General features: G+C 36.2%; 1 protein-coding gene across 10 annotated transcripts in view; it reads right to left on the reverse strand.

Moving 5' to 3' along the window:
- The window catches only part of CRB1 (crumbs cell polarity complex component 1), a 282,191-nt gene that overhangs the window by 164,518 nt on the left and 95,505 nt on the right, over positions 1-22,168 (reverse strand). The window contains exons 1-2 of one of the 10 annotated variants that reach the window (XM_009440291.5): positions 15,380-21,516; positions 13,442-13,484 (exon numbers count right to left, since the gene is read on the reverse strand). The exons of the other annotated variants lie outside the window; for them this stretch is intronic. The gene's annotated coding sequence lies outside the window, so the exon portion shown is untranslated. Of the gene's footprint in view, positions 1-13,441; positions 13,485-15,379; positions 21,517-22,168 lie in introns of those variants that run through there. 10 annotated transcript variants of the gene reach the window in all.

Below are 22,168 nucleotides of genomic sequence, written 5' to 3' on the forward strand. Positions count from 1 at the left end.
CAGGTCTTATGTTTAAGTCTTTAATCAATTTTGAGTTGATTTTTGTATATGGTGAGAGATAGGAGTCTAGTTTCATTGTTCTGCATGTGCATATGCAGTTTACCCAGTACCATTTATTGAAAAGGCTGTCCTTTCCCCATTGTCTATACTTGGCACCATTGTCAAAAATTAGTGGGCCGTAGATGCAGGGATTTATTTCTGGGCCCTCTATTCAGTTCATTAGTCTATGTGTCTATTTTTATTCCATTTACCATGCTGTTTTGGTTACTCTAGCCTTTTGGTATATTTTGAAGTCAGATCATGTGATGTTTCCAACCTTGTTATTTTTGCTCAAGATTGCTTGGGTAATTTGGGGCCTTCTGTGGTTGCACACAATTTTTAGGATTTTTTTTTCTCATTTTGGGAAGATTGTCATTGGTTTTTTGTTGTTTGTTTGTTTTGTTTTGTTTTTTGTTTTTTTGAGGCAGAGTCTCACTCTGTCACCCAGGCTGGAGTGCAAAGGCATGATCTCGGTTCACTGCAACCTCCGCTTCCCGAGTTCAAGTGATTGTCCTGCCTCAGCCTCCCCAGTAGCTGGGATTACAGGCATGTGCCTCCACACCAAGCTAATTTTTGTATTTTTAGTAGAGATGGGGTTTCACCATGTTGGTCAGGCTGATCTTGAACTCTTGACCTCAGGTGATTCACCCACCTTGGCCTCCCAAAGTGCTGGGATTACAGGCGTGAGCCACCTTGCCCCACCTGTCATTGCTATTTTGATAGAGATTGCACTGAATCTGCAGGTGCAGAGGTGTACATTGTACGGACATTTTAACAATATTATTTCTTCTGATCCATGAACATGAGATATATGTGTCTTCTTCAGTTTCTCTCCTCAATGTTTTTTGGTTTTCATTGCAGACATCTTTCACCTCCTTGGTTAAATTTATTACTAGGCATTCTGGGTTTTTTTTTTTTTTTTTTTTTTTTTTTTTTTTTTTGTAGCTATTGTAAGTGAAATTGCTTTCTTGCTTTCTTTTCAGACAATTCGCTATTGGTGTATAGAAACACCACTGATTTTTGTATGTTGATTTTGTATTTTGAAACTTTACTGAACTTGTTTATTAATTTTAATGGTTTTTTGGTGAAGTCATTGGGGTGTTCTCCATGTAATATCATGGCATCTCTAAACAGACAGTTTGCTTCAATGAATTTTAAAGTTTGAATGTGACATTTAATTTTGGCACTATTTTGTGTAAAAATGGCATGTATAAATTAAACCAAAAATAATTACTTTTTTATTTTCTTGTCTCAGACTTCGTCTCTTAATATTCACTTTCTTTGTGTATTAATAACAAGCAAATTTTATAGTTGGAGTTTATGGTGCTTTGGTTCTTATATTCCAACAGACACATATAAAAATCTGGGACGGCCGCGGTGGTTCACGCCTGTAATCCCAGCACTTTGGGAGGCCGAGGCGGGCGGATCACGAGGTCAGGAGATCGAGACCATCTTGGCTAACACGGTGAAACCCCGTCTCTACTAAAAATACAAAAAATTAGCCGGGCGCGGTGGCGGGCGCCTGTAATCCCAGCTACTCAGGAGGCTGAGGCAGGAGAATGGCGTGAACCCGGGAGGCGGAGCTTGCAATGAGCCAAGATCACGCCACGGCAGTCCGGCCTGGGCGAAAGAGTGAGACTCCGTCTCAAAATAAAAAAAGTCTGACTTTGAAATAGTTTAAAATCTGAGTTTTGAACCAAAGCTCATGTGATGAGGATATGATGCAAGAATGATGATGGCAATGATGTTTAAAACCCCTGTACCCTAGTGAAGATCTTAGATATATCTAGGGTTACTTCTTAAACCAAAACCTGTAGCAAAGATGCATTGAGTAGAAAAATTGTTGTAAATAAAAGGCTAATCTTCAAAAATATGAAGTCAGAATAAGCTTTATACATGGCAGTTGACCTCAGTTCACCTCTAAGATTATCCTTTTAGAATGTTAGTGTAAGAAGCAATTGTTATATCTTAAACATTTTATTTGAAAAGAAATAATTTAAATTATTCAAATAAGTGTTGGCCATTTTCAGGATACTGAATTCACCCAAAACAAAAATAAAAATGCATCTAGTCACTCAAATAAGAGCAAGTTACTTTGAATAAACTGAACAACTCAACTCATTGCACCTGAAGGTTATTTTTAATTAAGCACATTCTTTGGGAAAGTCTAAACAAATATGTGGAAGTTGATGCAAACACTACTTTGCTTCAGCTGGTTGTCTTTGTTTGGATATTTATATTCATGAAGTATAATTTCACTCTTAGAGAGTCTATATGAATGGAAAAATTAGATGTTGTTTCTGATACTTTTCTCCACACATGTGGATTTTTGTACCCCTCAGCATGTTTTGCTTTCCATCTGTTTATTTTAGTTTTATGCAGGCACAGCTTTGGAGCTGAGAGAAAGAAAGTGTCTGAAACTGTGTCTTTGGCTGATCTGTGTTGACATAGCATTTACAGTCAACCCCAAGCTTTTCCGAAACTTGTTATGATGAGATAATAAATAGTTCATATGTGTAAAATAGTGCTTAACACAAAGACACACAGGAAATATTTGATGCCTTTTTGTGAAACCAAACTAGTTTGGCCATTGTGAAGGAATGACAGGGTAGCTAGTACAAGACTTGCCCTCCTGATGTAAACAACTAAAAAAAAAGGTAGGAAATAAATGAGGTTTCTATTTTTGGGAACTGAGCACTGTTAGTGCAGAACTATGATTTTTGCTAGATGTGAAACACACATAAATACACCAGCGATCTCCTGGGATTTGGATTTGGAATGGCTTTTGTGCTGTGGGCAGACAGAAGGAATACAATGAGATGAGCAGCAATGTTTCTGAGCTGAAGAGGATGAGGTCAGAGTCACAGGCAGCAGAAGCAATTAGAGTTTATAGGCCAGAGCACCAGAGAAGAAAGAGCCACTCAGAGGATGGGCTCAAAAGACTCATTAATCATCATGGGTCTCTGAGGGGCCTAGCAGATATCATCTGCTGAGAGATTGAGAGATAAACAAAACTGTCAAAAATTAGAGAGTTGGAGTTCCAGCTCAGCCAGTATGGAGAGACATGACACTAAACATCTCAAGCATTGAGAAACCAGAAAGGCCTTTCTTTAGGAGTAGAGACCACATTATACAGAAAGAAAGATGCCATACATTCAAAAACAAAATAAAAGCATTCAAAGAATAAAATCAAGATTTACAGGGAAAAAACATATTTTAGCTGCCTGCCAGAACAAAATTCCAAATCTTTTAAAGGAAGCTAACATAATCAGGAACCCCTTTAATTATCATCTGAATGTCCAATATACAATAAAAATTATTAGATCTAACCTATAATCAAGAAAAAAGTATAAATATTGAAATGACATAACTGTTGAAATTAGCATGCAAGAACTTAATATTTTTCAAGGACTTAAATAAAAGAATGAATATGAGTAAACAATGAGAAAACTTTGCAGAGAAATGAAAACTATAAGAAGGACCCAATGAGAATTTCAGAATTGAAAAGTAAAATATCTGAAATGAAGAATAATCTTGATGGGCTGAACAGTACATTGGAACCAGAGAAGGAAGGATTCACATATCTGAAGACGATTAACAGAAATTACATAATCTGAAGAATGGAAAGAAAAAAATATTTCAAAAAACCGCAGACAGCTGCAGTGATCTGTGGGATAATTCCAAGTAGGTTCCCATATAATTGCAGTACCAGAGGGAGAGGAGAAAAAGAACAGGGAGGAAAAATATTCTGAATTAATAATGGCCAAATATTTCCCAAATTTGGTGGAAGATGTCGATCCAAGAACCTTAGCAAATCTTAGTCAGGTTTTTAGCAAATCTTAGCCAGGCGTTTTTAAACTGGTTTTAATTGTGCTAGTTAATGAATCTGTTACCCTTTTAAAATTTAACCAGACCTACAAATACTAACTCAAAATAGATTAAAGACTTGAGATATTTGCACTCCCACGTTTATTGAAGCACTGTTCACAATAGGCGAGATATGGAATCAACCTGTGTCCATCAACAGATGAATGGATTTTTAAGTGTAGTATATATACCACAAAAAGAATGAAATCCTGTCGTTTGCGGCAACATGAATGGAACTGGAGGTCATTATGTTAAGTGAAAGAAGCCAGGCACAGAAAGACAAATATCACATGTTCTCACTTATACATGGGAGTGAAAAAAGTGGATATCATGGAGGTAGACTGATGGTTACCAGATGCTGGAAAGGGAAAGGAAGCAAAGAGGTATAAACAGAAGTTGGTCAATGGGTACAAAAACGCAATTTGATAAAAGGAATACATTCTAGTACTTGATAGTAAATAAGGGATATTATAATTAACCATAATTTACTGCATATTTTTAGATAGCTAGAAGAGAAAGAATTGTAATGTTCCCAACACAAAGAAGAGATGAATGTTTCAGGTGATGGATATCTCAATTGGCCTAATTTGATCATTACAGATTGTATACATGTATCAAAATATCACATTCACCCAAAAAATGTGTACAACAGTATGGTTTGGCTCTGTGTCCCCACCCAAATCTTATGTTGAATTGTAATTCCCAGTGTTGGGGGAAGGACCTGGTGGCAGGTGATTGGATCATGGGAGCAGATTTCCCCCATGATGTTCTTGTGATAGTGAGTGAGTGCTCACAAAATCTGATGGTTTAAAAGTGTGTGGCACTTCCCCTCCACCACACATTCTCTTTCCCCTGCTGCCACGTGAAGAAAGTTCTTGGTTCCCCTTCACCTTTGGCCATGATTGTAGGTTTCCTGAGGCCTCCCAGTCATGTTTCCTGTTAAGCCTGAAGAACTGTGAGTCAATCAAACCTCTTTCCTTCATAAGTTACCCAGTCTCAGGTAGTTCTTTATAGCAGTGTGAGAATGGACTAATACAAACAATGATGTGTCAATTTAAAAAATAAAAAAACTTAACTGGATAAAATACTGTTGAAAGGGATTAATGCACTTGATATATTACAGAGAATGAAAAATACAAGAATAATATTAAATGTTGCTATGTGTAAAAAAACTTAACTGGATAAAATACTGTGGAAAGGGATTAATGCAGTTGATATATTACAGAGAATGAAAAATACAAGGATAATATTAAATGTTGCTATGTGTAAAAAACACAATATAAAAGTGCTCTCTTTTATTTTATTTGAATAGATAATTGTCCTTATTTTGTAGCCATATTATATTTTTTCTGTCTTAACAGATTGTTTTTATTTTGGGGTGTTTGTTTGTTTGTTTGTTTTGAGACAGAGTTTCACTCTTGTCCCTCAGGCTGGAGTGCAGTGGTGCCATCTCGACTCACTGCAACCTCCCCATCCTGGGTTCAGGCAGTTCTCCTGCCTCAGCCTCCTGATGGCTGGGATTACAAGTGCCTGCCACCACGCCCAGCTTTTTTGTTTATTTGTTTTGTTTTTTTTGTATTTTTAGTAGAGACTGGGTTTCACCATGTTGGCCAGGCTTATCTCTAACTCCTGACCTCAGGTGATTCATCCATCTCGGCCTCCTAAAGTGCTGGGATTACAGGCATGAGCCACCGCACCCAGCCTGTTAACAATGTTTTATGACTGACAGAGGTTGCATATTCATTCAGTTTCTATGATTTCTTTTGTTTCAGTGAATAACAACTAATAAACAGTTACTATGTAGTTATCTTTCCTCGCTAAGGTTTCTTTGTATATTGATTATATACACATATTTTTTCAGGGACATTAAAAATTTTTTCATCTCATCAAATCTGGAGCAACATGCCTAAGTTATGTTGTTTATGGGAAAATCTATGGTGTGATAATTTACTTACGACTTACAGAAAAGAATAGCAGAAACTATGAGAAAAGCCTTAGGTTTTACTTACACTTGGCTATATGAAATTAAAGTTTCTGTACAAAGAAAGATATATCACTCAAAATTTAAAAGATGAGCAAAAGAATCCAGCATATTTAACAGATAAAGAGCTCCTACAAATCTATAAGAAACAGATAAGCACTGGTAATTGGGGAATTTCCCATTAAAAGATATAAATAATATTAATACTGTATTATATACTTGAAATTTCCAGAGAGAGTAGATCTTAAATCTTCTCAACACACACACACACACACACACACACACACACACACACACTAACTATATGAGGTGATGCATGTGTTAACTAACTTGATTGTGGTAATCATTTCACAATATATACATATATCTAAGCATCATAGTGTTCATCTTAAATGTGTACAATATTATCTGTCAATTGTACATCAATAAATCCGGAAAAAAATAAAGTAGTTGCAACAAGAGTTAAAAACTATGAATTTTTAATGAAATACAAGAAATATTTTGTATAATCTTGGAAAGCAAAATTATTCTTGCACATTAGATTTCCAGGGGTTATTCATCTTACAACGGAACGTTTGTTTCCTTGATCAACATCTCTCAAATTTCCTCACCCTGCAGGCTCTGGTAATCACCATTCTATTCTATGTTCCATGGGTTTGACTTCTAAAATTCCACATAGAAATGAGATCATATAGTATTTGCATTTCTCTTTCTGACTTATTTCGCCTAGCATAATGCCCTCAAGGTTCATCCATGTTGTCACAGATGGCAGAATTTCATTCTTTTTGATGGTGGAATAATATCCCATTGCATATGTATATCATATTTTCTGTATGAATCCAGCAAGGAACATTTAAGTTATTTCCATGTCTTGGCTACTGTGACTAATGCTGCAAGCAACAACTTTAGAAGTCTGAAATTATGTCAGTATAAAACCATTAAAATTTAAAAGTTAGCTTAGCTTTTTAAGTTTAGATTTTTAATTCATCGGAAATTTCTATGTCAGATGAATGGCAGGTGTCATAGGTGAGATTATTGTTCATCAAAATATTCATTAGTGTCCTCACCTCCATGGGAGAATATATTTCTCTACCCTGTGGATGTCAGGTTTGGCTACATGACTGCTTTGGCCAATGGGATATTAACAAACATAATGCAAAGAGAAGCATATGATATTTCCTACTCCCCTAAACTGCCCTATGTAATTTTAATTTCTATTAAAAACAAAAGTCATTATTGAACTAATATGACTATGCAAATATGGTTGTCAGGTGAACCAGATAGAATATGCTAATATATTTATTAGTATGTAACTTCTTTTTTATTCACTGAATTTTCTATATCTATATCTATATAGATATAGATATGTATCACTTGTTGATTGAGCTGGAAGTTTTTTGATAGAACTCTAAAGCTTCTCTTAATCTGGTAAAAATACATTCCAAAAATTAATAAATTCATTTCCCTTTCAACTGTTTGCTCAACAAGCTAATTAATTACACAGATCTTACCTTGACGTTCCTTTTCCCTATTATCTGTGGTCTGCAGATGCAGGGATCTGACAACTTCCTGACAAGAGATAATGCTCAGTCTCCAGCCCAGAAACGGGGATTTAGGTGCCACAACATTCTGCATAGGTTTGGTGAGGGCGAAGACAAAAGAGGATGTGTTCCTAGGCCTGGAAAATGTCAGGGTTTTTTTTATATTTTTCTATTCCGAAAATTGCCAACCCAGTGAGGCTTCTCATTCTCCTTGAGGAGGGAAAGAGAGTCTCAAGGGCAGGATCCTCCTTGAACTTTGACCTCAAAAATTTAATTACTTTGTTTTCAATAATGTAGTGTCTTCTTGTAACCCTACACTGTTGGATAACTCTGTGCATAGAGAAGTTTATCATTCAAATGTTTATAAACATCATACCATTGCACACATGGTTCTCAGCCCAAATAAAAAAGTTAAAAGAAAGCTATACACAAAAATCACTAGTTTAAACTATTTTCATTTCATCAGCCAGTGTGCAAATGTAGATATTTTTCACTTTCCTTGTATAAACATATTGTTAGTCCAGCAGGTGTCCATTGTGCTAGAAGAGGGTTGCCAACTACATTTAAGATGCTACATGAATGCAAATATGCTCATAAATAACATACCCAGTTCTCTGTGTGTAACCTTCATCTTGAACAACTACAGTACATAAGTAAATTTATTTATTTATTTATTTATTTATTTATTTATTTATTTTGAGATGTAGTCTTGCTCTGTTATCAGGCTGGAGTGCAGTGACACGATCTTGGCTCACTGCAAGCTCTGCCTCCCGGGTTCATGCCATTCTCCTGCCTCAGCCTCCCGCATAGCTGGGACTACAGGCGCCTGCCACCACGCCCAGCTAATTTTTTGTATTTTTAGTAGAGACAGGTTTTCACCGTGTTAGCCAGGAAGGTCTCGATCTCCTGACCTCCTGATCCGCCCGCCTCGGCCTCCCAAAGTGCTGGGATTACAGGCGTGAGCCACAGCGCCTGGCCGTAAATTTCTCTAAATATGTAGATTCCAGTGTTATACTTATGGAAGTAGGAAAGCAATGGAAGAAACGAAAGGAGAAAAGAATGCAGAATTAATTAAACAGAAGGTGTTATGTTAGTCCACATACCAACCAGAAACTGTGTGTATGTGTGTGTGTGTGTGTCAGCAAAGACGTAGTAAGACATTCAAATTCAAAGATCTTCTGTAGAAGACCACAGTAGTCTAATGAACAAACTATGAAATGTGAATAATACATAGGAATAGAACAATCTGGCCTGTTCATCTCTTGTGCAATTGTGAATTATTTATATAAATATATATACTCACACTGATGAATATATGTGAGTATAAATATATAAATATATGTGTGTCATTGTGTGTGTGTATATGTGTATATATGATTTACAGTATATACATGTAACATAAATATATACATATACACGTTTGTGTATATACATATATACTGTATATTTATATATACCTGCATATATACATGCATATATACCCACATATATACATATATGTATATACCCACATATATGTATATATACCCACATATATACATATATGTAGATACTGTAAATCCTATATATACACACACATTTTTATATGTTTATAAATTTATATTTTTTATTTATTTGTTTACATAAAAGCATTTTTTATATTGTGAAATGCTAAACATATATAGGGAATGATTTTTAGTAGTAATCACTATTATCATAATAGTTCATATTTATTAAGGACCTATTAAACCAGACATTTTAAATTTTAATCCTCATGATACAACTAATAGATAAATCTTTTTATTCTCTATTTTACAAAAAGATATGCCAAAGCATCATCACCATCATTATAGTAAAAATGACATTCATGAATATAGATAACATTTATTAAGTCCAAACTGTTTACCAGCACTTTTTAAAAATTTTTATATAGATTAGCTCATTTAATCTTCATAATAATCTTACAATGTACAACCTATCATTACTCCTATTTTGTAGATGATAAATTAGAACAGAGAGGTTTTGTTTTTTAACTTTTAGTTTAGATACAGGGAGTACATGTGCAGGTTTGTTACATGGGAATATTCCGTGATGCTGAGGACTGGGTAAGGATCCCATCACCTACGTAGTGAGTATAGTACCCAATAGGTAGCTTTTAGCCCATGCCCCCCTCCAAGTAGTCCACAGTGTCTATTATTCCCATATTTATGTCCATGTGTGCTTAACGTTTAGCTCCTACTTATAAGTGAGAAAATGCAGTATTTTATTTTCTATTTCCACATTCATTTGCTTAGGATTACGGCCTCCAGCTCCATCCATGTTGCTGCAAATAACGTGATTTCATTTTTTAATGGCTGTGTAGTATTCCATGGTATATATATACCCATTTTATTTATCCTATTTACCATTAATGGTACTTGGATTGATTCCATGTATTTACTATTGTGAATAGTGAAGCAATGAACATACAAGTGCATGTGTCTCTTTGGTAGACTGATTTATTCTCTTTGAGGTATATATACCCAGTAATGAGATTGCTGGGTTAAATGGTAGCTCGAAAAGAGAGTTTAAGTAACTTGTTCAAGGTCACGTAGCTAGTAAGTGGAAGGGCCAGGGACAGAGAGGATCTGGAATGTTTCCAAGTTATATAGTTAAGTTACAATGGACAAGAGCCTGCTGTGAGCCTTGGGGCTCTGACCTACTGCATCGTAATACCTCCAGTACTAATACATTAATGAGTAACTCATCATTCACAACTGTAAATCATCTACCTGTCAGTGATAATGGACATTTCTGTTCCTTGCCTTTTGATTAGAAATAATTTAAACAAAAAGAGAAAATAACTCATTGAACATCAAGAGTGATTGGATGTGGCTATTATTTTACTTTCATACTGAACTTCTCTGTGCTCTCACAGTTCCTGCATTTTCTCTAATTTTAAAGTGTATATTTCAGTCTCCCTCTTTAGACTCAGACCTCAATGGCCAAAACCACAGCTTATTTCCTCTGTATCATCCCAAAAGCCTTTGCATGCTGTTTGGCAAACATTATTTTGTTAATAAATATTCATTAAACTTAACAGAATTTCATATGTAAACCCCTTTAATCCTGTCCAAACAAGCTGTAAAACAGCTTTTAACATCCTCATTTGCAGTTGTAAAAACCAATGACTGGGGAAGTAATTTGCTCAAGGTTTTAGCTGCTTAGAAATACATCTGAAGCTTGAACTCTGCAATACTGATTCTTAGTCTGAAGTTTTACTATCAGTTCTATGAGAACTTACTAAGTTCTGTGAAAACTATATAGTTCTGCATAAACTATTATATGTAAAATGCAAGCAAAAAGGTGCTTAATAAATGTTAGTTGATTTTTGCCTACAGGTACCACTTATATTCAAAATATCTTTGAATAGAACAAATAAAATAAAGGTAAAAATATCTAAATTTTCAGACATAACATTTGTTTTTACTATAAGAGGGAAAAATGGTCAGGCCACACAAATCGACTCCTTTTTTCAGTGTGCTGCTAAGAAACACAACTAACAACATGATGTGACTAGAATACAGATCATTCTATTGAGTTGTAATAGCTAATTGCATTTGCCCTGCTTCAGAAATGAGCACCTGTGGGCTTTTGTCTGCTGTGAAAATGACTGTAGATGGCAACAAAGCACAGACAGAGACCCCTCTCTACTTGACTTTGGATGTTTACTTCATGCCTTTCTGTGTGATTTTCTTTTTGGTGCAAGTGAATTTTCAGCAAAGGACCAATTTTTCTCTCTTCTTTGATCCTTGTCCCTTGAGGTTTCTGTGCCTAAGTCTTGCTCTCAGCACAAAATTATCTTCCCAGAGCCTGACTGCTCCACATAACACTCCACTACAATCCTAAGCTTGCCACCCAATGGATATGACAGGCTTTTTGCCTCTGAGTATATATTCCATCTCAGCGTAGTACTTTCAGTTTTCTGCTCAGCCTGGACTGTTTACTGTAGGATAAGTTCTTCCTTCCAAAGTATAATAGAAAACCCAAAATTTAGGACAGGAAATCGGCCTTCAATATCAAAAAGATACTCATTCCTGATACTTCAGATATCTTATCTTTGTTTTATCCTAATTTATCCTTTTTATTATTGGCTGGACTGTTTTCACGACTTTTCTTCTTTGACCATTCAATTTCCCTCAGACCACCTGGGACCCACCCATTCTCCTACATTTTGGACTTTACAGCTTGCTATACAGCAATTTGAATCTCTCTGTTTCTGGAGTGTTCAGCAGCTGCTGGCCAGCTGCTTCCTCTGAAACATGTTCTTGTATGTGCCCTACCCTGCTTCCTTTCCTGGATCTGACCTATTCCTCTGCTTACATTCCTTGGTGCTGTTCGTTTCCAGGCACTCTTTACCAATATTAGGACTGAACACTATACTTCCTTTTCCCCACCTACCATCCATCCTTGGTTGCACTCCTTACAATTCAGTAACAAAGATATTCCCAGAATTGAGACTGATAATGTTGCAGGCTTGCTCAGTTCTTGTTTTTTTGTTTTTTTTTTCAATTAGATCACAAATATCAGTTTCCAAAGTGAGTAATTTATCACCTATATTATGTAGATCTTTCTGTATTACATTCTTTAAAATATAAAGAATAGAGGAATTGCAAGAACTCCTTGCAATTTGGGAAAATATTCACAAGGATTGAAGGTATTTGAATAGTTTTAGCTCAAGAAGAATGTAAAGTGTTCATGTGCAGTTAATATTGATTATCAAGACATTAAGGAGGTGACGGCAAATATCAAATAGTTATTCAGGTGTTGTAATGGTTAACCCAAGATGAATGCTGTAAAAGGACGCTCATAAAAAAATCATAGATTATTAGCAGTCATCTGCATAATTATTTCTCTTCTCTATATATATGTATATATAAATAATATTTTTTCATATTCATCCAAAAAATCCTTTTAGAAAATACAGTTAATTATACACTCTTATATCTACTTCAGACATTCTAATTCATTGTATCAGTACATAAAATTTTTTGGAACATATATGTATACTCTATTTTAATAGCACCTAATAGCTATCCTAATTCCTGAAAATATAGGCTGTTGATTCATTAACAAATATGTTTATACACTTGACTCCCATGTACTCAACACCAACAAGGATAATTATAGGATAGTAATAAAATTACATTACAAATAGACTCTACATAGAAAGAAACTTAAATTATTTAAGAAATTACCATAAATATTGGAGACTATGTTTTAGAAAACACACCAAGTTCCCCAGTAACCTAAGAACATTAGAGCACACAGCAAACTTAGATATCAGGTTTCAGAGCAGGACATAAAAACCAACTCTAAGTATTTTAAGTAGAAATACATTTAGTATTGAGAATAAGATGCAAAAGGCATCCCTGGAATGGCTGAAAGAATAGGCTCTGCAGGGCCTTCCAGTAATGACTAACAGAACACTACAGAACTCTCAGGCTGAAGCTGGAATTGTCGAATACAAAACACAAGGTCATAGCTATGATCCAAGGATTAGGACTGCCTCTGTGTCACTGCCACCATTGCCATGGTCCCTGAACATTCACAAAGCAAGTGAATGAACACTGGTGAATGGGTAGGATTGGCACTGCCTTTGTCAAAACTGCCTCTTGACACTTAGGTAGCTGGAGAGTGGACAATGGAATGCTGTTGCCAAGATCCTCATGTCATCATAACTGTGCAAGCCTGTAGATGTAGCCAAAAGAGGAAAATGATTTCCACTTCACTTCTGCCTTCCAAGTGTTTTTAATTGGTGAAACCTAATTTATGTGTAGAACCCTACTGCAAGGAAAGTGAGAAATGTAGTTTTAGCCTTCCAGAATCTACAATATAGAAAACCACATAGGTGGAGGGTGGGATGAAGGCTGAGCAAGTCAACCCATAGTATCTACCACAGAGGCATCTAAATAAACTCCTCTAACTTTAGATGAAGAATATGAAAATCATAGAGGTTAAGTGAGAATACACCTGAACCAGGACATACATTTACCTTTCCTGAGCACATGCCACTGCTAGTCATAGATGTGTCCTCCCTAGATGTGGAAAAACATTTAATGTTATTCAAAATCAAAATCAATATATTTTAAAATGTAACCATTAGAAAATCAAATATCTAATTGCATTTAACTTATGTTAAAAAATTAGACAATAATCTTATTAAAGAGTATATTATATTCCATTTTTGAGAGATGTGCTATGAAGATTTTGGGGAAGAACTGTTTCAGTTGGTATTCATAATGACCTAGAATTACCTAATACTTTCTGATCCACCAATAGTATTACCACATATCAATACATAGCTTCTCCATTTAGTAAAGGCATACTGAAGATTTGCTGAAAGATCTTTAGAGTATAACTCTTCCATTTTTCCAAAACACAATGTCTAATTTAAAATATTATGTTTTTATTTTTTTAAGAGATGGCGTCTCTCTCTGTCACCTAGGGTGGCATGCAATGGCATGATCATAGTTCATTACAACCTCGAACTCCTGGGCTCATGCTACACTCCTGCCTCAGCCTCCCAAGTAGCTGGAACTACAGGCACACACCAACACTCTCAGCTTCGATGTATGTTTTCAACAGCATTTTTTCCAAATGCATAATATTCTCTTTTAATGTTAGAATAAAAATAAGTTTAGCTATTAGATAAAGACAAACTAGACATGTGAAATCTAAAGTGGCTTATTTAGATTGATTCACGGAAAGCATGAGTCAAAAGATCTGAATGTTAGTTTTGATTCTATCATCAATCTAGCTAGGACAAGTCGCTTATTTTTTTTTCAGGGTCTGAATTTCATGATATTTGACTTTGAGATGACTTGACACTTAATAGACTTGTTGGGGAGAGTAAAGCTAGATGGTAGATAATATTAAACAATGTCAAAAGCTAGATACAGTCATCTGATGGTACAATTATTTGTTATTTTTATATTCTACTGCTACTAGTAATATCTCCTTTACTTCAGAGTAAAAAGAAACAGGAAAAATGAACAAGATCTTCTTTTCACACAAGAAACCAAACACCACATATTCTCACTCATAGGTGGGAATTGAACAATGAGAACACATGGACACAGGAAGGGGAACATCACACTCTGGGGACTGTTGTGGGGTGGGGGGAGTGGGGAGGGATAGCATTAGGAGATATACCTAATGCTAAATGACGAGTTAATGGGTGCAGCATACCAGCATGGCACATGTATACATATGTAATTAACCTGCACATTGTGCACATGTACCCTAAAACTTAAAGTATAATAATAATAAAATAAAAAATAAATAAATAAATAAAAGAATAATTGGCCTCTTAATTTGAGCCTGGGTCTTATTTTAGCAAATAACTGATAATGGAAAAGTAGAATGGCTGGAAACCAAGTTGATAACACACAAAATGCTTCTACTTAGTGCAGCTTTATTAAAGATGAGACATTCAGGAAATATGTGTGATTTGTGGTGCCTTGGGAAAGTATCTGGAACTATTAAAGAGAACTTGACATACCTTCTTACTTCCCTTCAGTTGCATACAGGAGTATTTAGTTTCACAAATGTGTTTGTTTTTTCTGATTTTAATTTGATGTGTTTTCTAACACTAGCAGATTTTAGCCCAAGCTGACCTAAAGGGGCTCTTGTGTCCCTAGTTAATATTCCCCCACATTTTGCCATGAGATCTTGTCTTATATTCTTTCATCGACTTTATGGCATAAATATTATTCTTTGGCCAACTTTATTCTGAATTTTCTATTCTTTATTTTGTCAATTACTCTATCTGAGACAGTTGAACAGACTCAGACTTCACTCCTAACATTTAGCTCACCATTGCAGGCTTTGCCTTCCATTTTTTGGCCCCATCTTGTGTATATTAGCCTTTTTTAGGTCTTTATATTGCTTACTTTTTATTTATCCCTGAGATTTACAAATATAGGCATACCTCAGAGATATTGTAGGTTCAGTTCCAGACTGCTGTAATAAAGCAAATATCAAAATGAAATGAGACACACAATATTTTTGGTTTCCTAGTGCATATAAAAGTTATCCTTACACTATACTGTAGTCCATTAAGTGTACCATTGCATTATGCCTGCAAAAACAATGTACCTACCTTAATTTCAAAAAACTGTATTGCTAAAAAATGCTAACGATCATCTCAGCCTTTAGCAAGTCATAATCTTTTTGCTGGTGGAGGGTCTTGCCTCCATGTTGACAGCTGCTGACTGATCAGGGTGATGGTTGCTGAAGGCTGAGATGGCTGTGGCAATTTCTTAAAACAAAACAATAATAAAATTTGTTGCTTCTATTGACTCTTCCTTTCATGAAAGATTTCTTTGTAACATGCTGTGCTTTTTGATAATATTTTAACCACAATAGAACTTCTTTCAAAATTGGAGTCAATCCTCTCAAACCTCATTGCTGTTTTATGAGTTATGTTTATGTAATATTCTAAAATCTTTGTTGCTATTTCGACAGTGTTCACCAGGAGTAGATTTCATTTCACAAAATTCTTTTTTTTTCATCCATAAGAAGCAACTTTGCATCCATTCAACTTCGATCATGAGATGGCAGTTATTCAGTCACATCTTCAGGTCCACTTCTAATTCTACTTCTCCTGCTATTTCCACCACATCCGCAGTTACTTCCTCCATTGAGGTGTTGAACCCCTCAAAGTCATCCATAAGGGTTGGAATAAATTTCTTCCAACTCTTGTTAATGTTGCTATTTTGACCTCCTCCCATGAATCATGAATGTTTCTTCAGATTATGAGACTACCATGCTACCTACTGCATTAATGAGGCACCTACAAATGTTCTGAATGGCACCTAGAATGATGAATCCTTCCCAGATGGTTTGCAATGGATTTTTCCCAGATTCGCCAAAGGAATCACTATCTACGGAGTGTTCACCTTATAAACTGTATTTCTTAAATAATGAGACTTGAAGCCGGGTGCGGTAACTCACACCTGTAATCCCAGAACTTTGGGAGGTTGAGGCAGGTGGATCACCTGAGGTCAAGAGTTTGAGACCATCCTGGCCAACATGGTGAAACCCCGTCTCTACTAAAAATACAAAAATTAGCCGGGTATGGTGGCACATGCCTGTAATCCCAGCTACTCAGGAGGCTGAGGCAAGAGAATCATTTGAACCCAGCAGGCAGAGGTTGCAGTGAGCCGAGGTCGCGCCACTGCACTCCAGCCTGGGTGATAGAGTGAGACTCGGTCTTAAAAAAAAAAAAAAAAGACTTGAAAGCTGAAATTACTCCCTGATTCATAGATGGGCTGGATAAAAACATTCACATCCTTGCCCATCTCCATCAGAGATCTTGGGTGACTAGGGGCATTGTCAATGAGCAGTAATGTTTTGAAATAAATCTTTTTTTTTTTTCCCTGAGCATTAGCTGTCAACAGTGGGCTTACAATATTCAGTAAACCATACTGTAAACAGATGTGCTGTCATCCAGGCTTTATTGTTCCATTTATGGAGCACAGACATAGTAGATTTAGCACAATTTGTAAGGGACCTAGAATTTTCTGAATGATAAATGAACACTGGTTTCAGTTAAAGTCATCAGCTGCATTAGCCCCTAACAAGAGAGTCAGCCTGTCCTTTGAAACTGTGAAGCCAGGCATCAACTTCTTTCTATCTATGAAAGTCCTAGATGGCATTTTCTTCCAACAGGAGGTTGTTTTGCCTACACTGAAAATGTGCTTTTCAGTGTAGCCACTTTAATCAATTATCTTAGCTAGATCTTAAGAATAACTTGCTGCACCTTTACATTAGCACCTGCTACTTCACCTTGCACTCTTATGTTATGGAGATGGCTTCTTCCCTTAAACCTTATGAACCAACCTTTGCTAGCTTCCAACTTTTCTTCTGCAGCTTCCTTATTTCTCTCAGCCTTCATAGAATTGAGGAGAGTAGGGGCTTTGCTCTGGGTTAGGCTTTGGCTTAAGGAAATGTTGTGGCTGGTTTGATCTTCTATCCAGACCACTCAAACTTTCACCATCTCAGCAAAAAGGCTATTTCACTTTTTTACCATTTGTGTGTGAACTGGAGTAGCAATTTTAACCTTCTTCAAGAACTTTTCCTCTGCATTGACATCTTGGCTGTCTGGCACAACAGGATTAGTTTCAGCCTATCTTAGTCAATATGCCTTCCTCCATAAGCTTAATCCGTTCTAGATTTTGATTTAAAGTGATAGTTGGGTGACCCTTACTTTCACTTGAACATTGAAAGCGTTATTAATTGGCCTAATTTCAATATTGTTTAGTCTCAGGGAATATGGAGGCCTGAGAATAGGGAGAGAAACAGAGGAACAGCCTATCAGTGAAGCAGTCAGACATACTGAACATTTATCAATTAAGTTGGTTGTCATATGGGCATGGTTTGTGGTGCCCCAAAACAATTACAATAGGAACATCAAAGATCATTGATCACAGATTACCCTAACACATGTAACAAAATACTGAAAAAATTTGAGATATTGCAAAAATTATCAAAATGTGACACCGAGACACAAACTGAGCACATGCTATTGCTTGATGCTGAATTGCCACAAACTTTCAATTTGTGAAAAAAAATGCAGTATCTGTGAAGCACATTACTGTGAAGTACAGTAAAATGAGGCACGTCTGTATAGCACATCGTGGTCTATGGAGTCCCGCCTTTTTTGGTTCAACTTAGGTTTTAACAATTTATGCATGTAGTTGCACATAACAGTAGTTCATTCATTTTCAATATTCTCTAACAACCTGTTATATAAATATACTACAGTTTGTTTTTTCCTTTTCTTGTCAAGGCAAAAATACTTTTATTTTTCAAGTTTTTTGCTGTATGAACATTTTTGTACATATTTTGATTTGTACACGATTGCACATACACATTGAAGATTTTTCCTTAAGTGTGTGTGTAGGAGTGGAATTACTTAGTCAATTTAGAGTAAATTTATGGTCAAATTTATAAAATAACTTCAAATTGCTTTCCAGAGCTTATGCCAATGGATACATGCATTAGTTCTATGTAAGAGTCACTCTTACTTGTTGTTCCACATGTCTGTCAGATTGGCTTTGTAAGATGTAATCATTTTTACCAATCTAGAAGCAAAATGGTATTTATCTGTGATCTGAACTTGCATTTCCCTGATAACTAGTGAGATGGACTGCATTTTCTTATGTTTTTGACCATTCGTGTTTCCTCTTCTGTGAAATAGCTCTTCATGTCTCATTTCCATTTTATTAATTGGTCCATTGTCACTTTCTCATTGATTTAAAGGAGTGCTTTACATACTAAGATCATCATTATCTTGTTGACTGTATGCCATGCAAATTCCTTCTCCCAGTTTGTTGATTTTTTTTCTACATTACTTACAGTATTTTTGACTATTATAGTTAATTTAATGTAATTGAATTTATCCTTAATGTTTTCATAATTCCCACTTTTGTCTTAAATAAATGTATCCCTACATTGAGGTAATGAAATATTCTTTTGCTTTTGTAAAGTATAAAGTTTTTGCTTTTCGCATGTAATTAATTTATTTGGAATTAGTTTTTATGTATAAATGAGAAGAAGATCAACTCTATATTTTCAATATCAATAAATAATTGGGCAAAAAAATTTTAATGCCATTTGTTCTGTTCCCAATGATGGCAATACCATTTCTCTTATGTATAATTTTCCACTTATATATGGCCGTTTCTGAGTCTTTGTTTTATATATTTACCCCTTGAGCCAATGTCATCCTTTTTAAATTATTATAGCATTATAATAATTCTTGCTATATTATCTGGTAGGACATATTCCCTCCAAGTCATTATTCTTCCTCAGGAGTGTTTTAGCCAGTTTTATTCTTTGTTATTCTCCTCAATTTTAGAATCAACTTGTTCATTTTGTCCAAAACACTGAAAATTATTAACCTCCAAAATTTGTGGAGAAAACTACTACTTAAAGGTTCCTCTCGCCTGAAGCATTTAATCCTCTTACCCCACTTTTTCATCGTCTGCAATTTACTTGCAGAGTAAATAGAACCTGTTAGAGGTACCTTCTTTAATTTCCCTGTACCAGTGATATAGACTTATCTACATCCATATACATCTATTCCTGTTTTCCTCCTACTAACCAGGCTACTAGGTTTTGTCTCTTTATCCAAGGATAAAATTTCAGCGTGCTCAGAATAAGATTCTTTTACTTCCCTGTAGGGTCTTGCCTCTCTTTATTTTCCATCTGCAATTTCTCTTTTCTCTGTAAGTATGTAAGCATGTTCACATTTTTGCTAAAAATAGAACAAAAGAAAAGAAGCAAAGTACATAACATAACCCTCTTTATCTCTCCTTTATTTCCCTATGGCTCCTGTAGTATCTGCCTTCCCCTCTTTACAGCCAGACTTATCAGAACAGTTGTCTATGTTCACCATCTATTCTCACTCAGTTTCCACTCAGTGCACAGCCAACTGCCATCTGGCTACTGTCCTCACCACCCCATGAACCTACTGGCCAGGGTCCCCAGTAATAACACATTTGGAGTCATTTTCTTACTTGAAGTCTTGATATTTGAATTATCTTATCTCTCTATCTCTTAAAAGCTATTCTTTTTTATAGCTTCATACTTTTCTGACTTTTTTCTTTTCCCCTCTAAGTTCTATAGGCTCCTTTGTGAATTCTCTTTTCTCAGTTGTCATTTAAAATGACTGGACCTTAGGGGCCCTCTTCCCTTTTCCCTGTGGACTCTCACCTGGGTGATCCTCAATCATCAGATCTCTACTTGCTACGTATAGATTGATATCCCCCAAGTTGTAATCTCTAGCACATCCCTCTTTCCTCAGCATGAAGGCTATCACACTATCTGACATCTCCATTCTAACTCAACTTGCAAACATAGCAACGCTACTGGTCATCTTTCATCCTGCACTCCCATGCAGTACTTTTCCTCCTGCCATACTCCATACCTCAGCTAGAAAGTTGATGGAAGTACTGGCCATACAATTGATCAAGCCAGAATCCTCAGGTTCATCGTGGATCCTTCCTCATCTTTTCCTAACACATTCAATTAACCAAAAAATCTTGTGGACTCTAACTCCCAAAGACAACTAATATATGTATAATAGCACAATTTAATATTTTTCAAGTCTAGAAAGGAACAATTAGGAGCAGATAATCAACACGAAGAAAATCATTAGAAGGGGAAGGATTACAGCATGGATATCAGGAGTGTTGGACAAGGTGCAAACACGGGACAGAATTGAGATTATGGCAAGCAGTTGATGGCGTTTCAGATGACCCATGCCACAAGATTCAGTGGCCCAGTCATAGGAAAACTAGAGCTCAGGATTAGAAAAGCCCAATATAGCAAGAACAAGATAATAAGAACAAACTCACCTAATAGGACTAGAGAATAAAGAGAGGAAGTCAATCAAGGAGGAGACTTGCGTATTAGTCCGTTTTCATGCTGCTGGTAAAGACATAACTGAGACTGGGTAATTTATAAAGAAAAAGAGGTTTAATGGACTCACAATTTCCCATGCCTGGGGAGGCCTCACAATCATGGCAGAAGGCAAAAGGGACGTCTTACATGGTGGCTGACGAGAGAGAAATGAGGACCAAGTGAAGGAGGTTCCCCCTTATGAAACCATCAGATCTTGTGAGACTTATTCACTACCATGAGAACAGTATGGGGGAACTGCCTCTATGATTCAATTATCTCCCACCAGGCCCCTCCGACAACATGTGGGAATTATCGGAGCTACAGTTCAAGATGATATTTGGGTGGGGACACAGCCAAACCATATCAACTTGGTTACCAGACAGATCAGTTCCTAAAAGCCTGGAGTTCCAATATCGGATAAATGGGGTCTCAATGATAAATCACTTCACTTTAGTTCTGAAGTCTATCACTCTCTTCTTACCTGGAGATACAACTGACTTCTGGATCTGTAGCAAGACAGTTTTGATACAAGAAAATATGAAGGAAATTCAGTGATCTAGTTGGATAACACAAGTAGAAATTTAAAACACATGAAAAAATGCTCATCATCACTGGCCATCAGAGAAATGCAAATCAAAACCACTATGAGATATCATCTCACACCAGTTAGAATGGCAATCATTCAAAAGTCAGGAAACAACAGGTGCTGGAGAGGATGTGGAGAAATAGGAACACTTTTACACTGTTGGTGGGACTGTAAACTAGTTCAACCATTGTGGAAGTCAGTGTGGCGATTCCTCAGGGATCTAGAACTAGAAATACCATTTGACCCAGCCATCCCATTACTGGGTATATACCCAAATGACTATAAATCATGCTGCTATAAAAACACATGCACACGTATGTTTATTGCGGCATTATTCACAATAGCAAAGACTTGGAACCAACCCAAATGTCCAACAATGATAGACTGGATTAAGAAAATGTGGCACATATACACCATGGAATACTATGCAGCCATAAAAAATGATGAGTTCATGTCCTTTGTAGGGACATGGATGAAACTGGAAACCATCATTCTCAGTAAACTATCGCAAGAACAAAAAACCAAACACCGCATATTCTCACTCATAGGTGGGAATTGAACAATGAGATCACATGGACACAGGAAGGGGAATATCACACTCTGGGGACTGTGGTGGGGAGGGGGGAGGGGGGAGGGATAGCATTGGGAGATATACCTAATGCTAGATGACGAGTTAGTGGGTGCAGCGCACCAGCATGGCACATGTATACATATGTAACTAAC

Source organism: Pan troglodytes, chromosome 1 (genome assembly GCF_028858775.2).
Source record: "Pan troglodytes isolate AG18354 chromosome 1, NHGRI_mPanTro3-v2.0_pri, whole genome shotgun sequence".
In the NCBI taxonomy this organism is placed as follows: Eukaryota; Metazoa; Chordata; class Mammalia; order Primates; family Hominidae; genus Pan; species Pan troglodytes.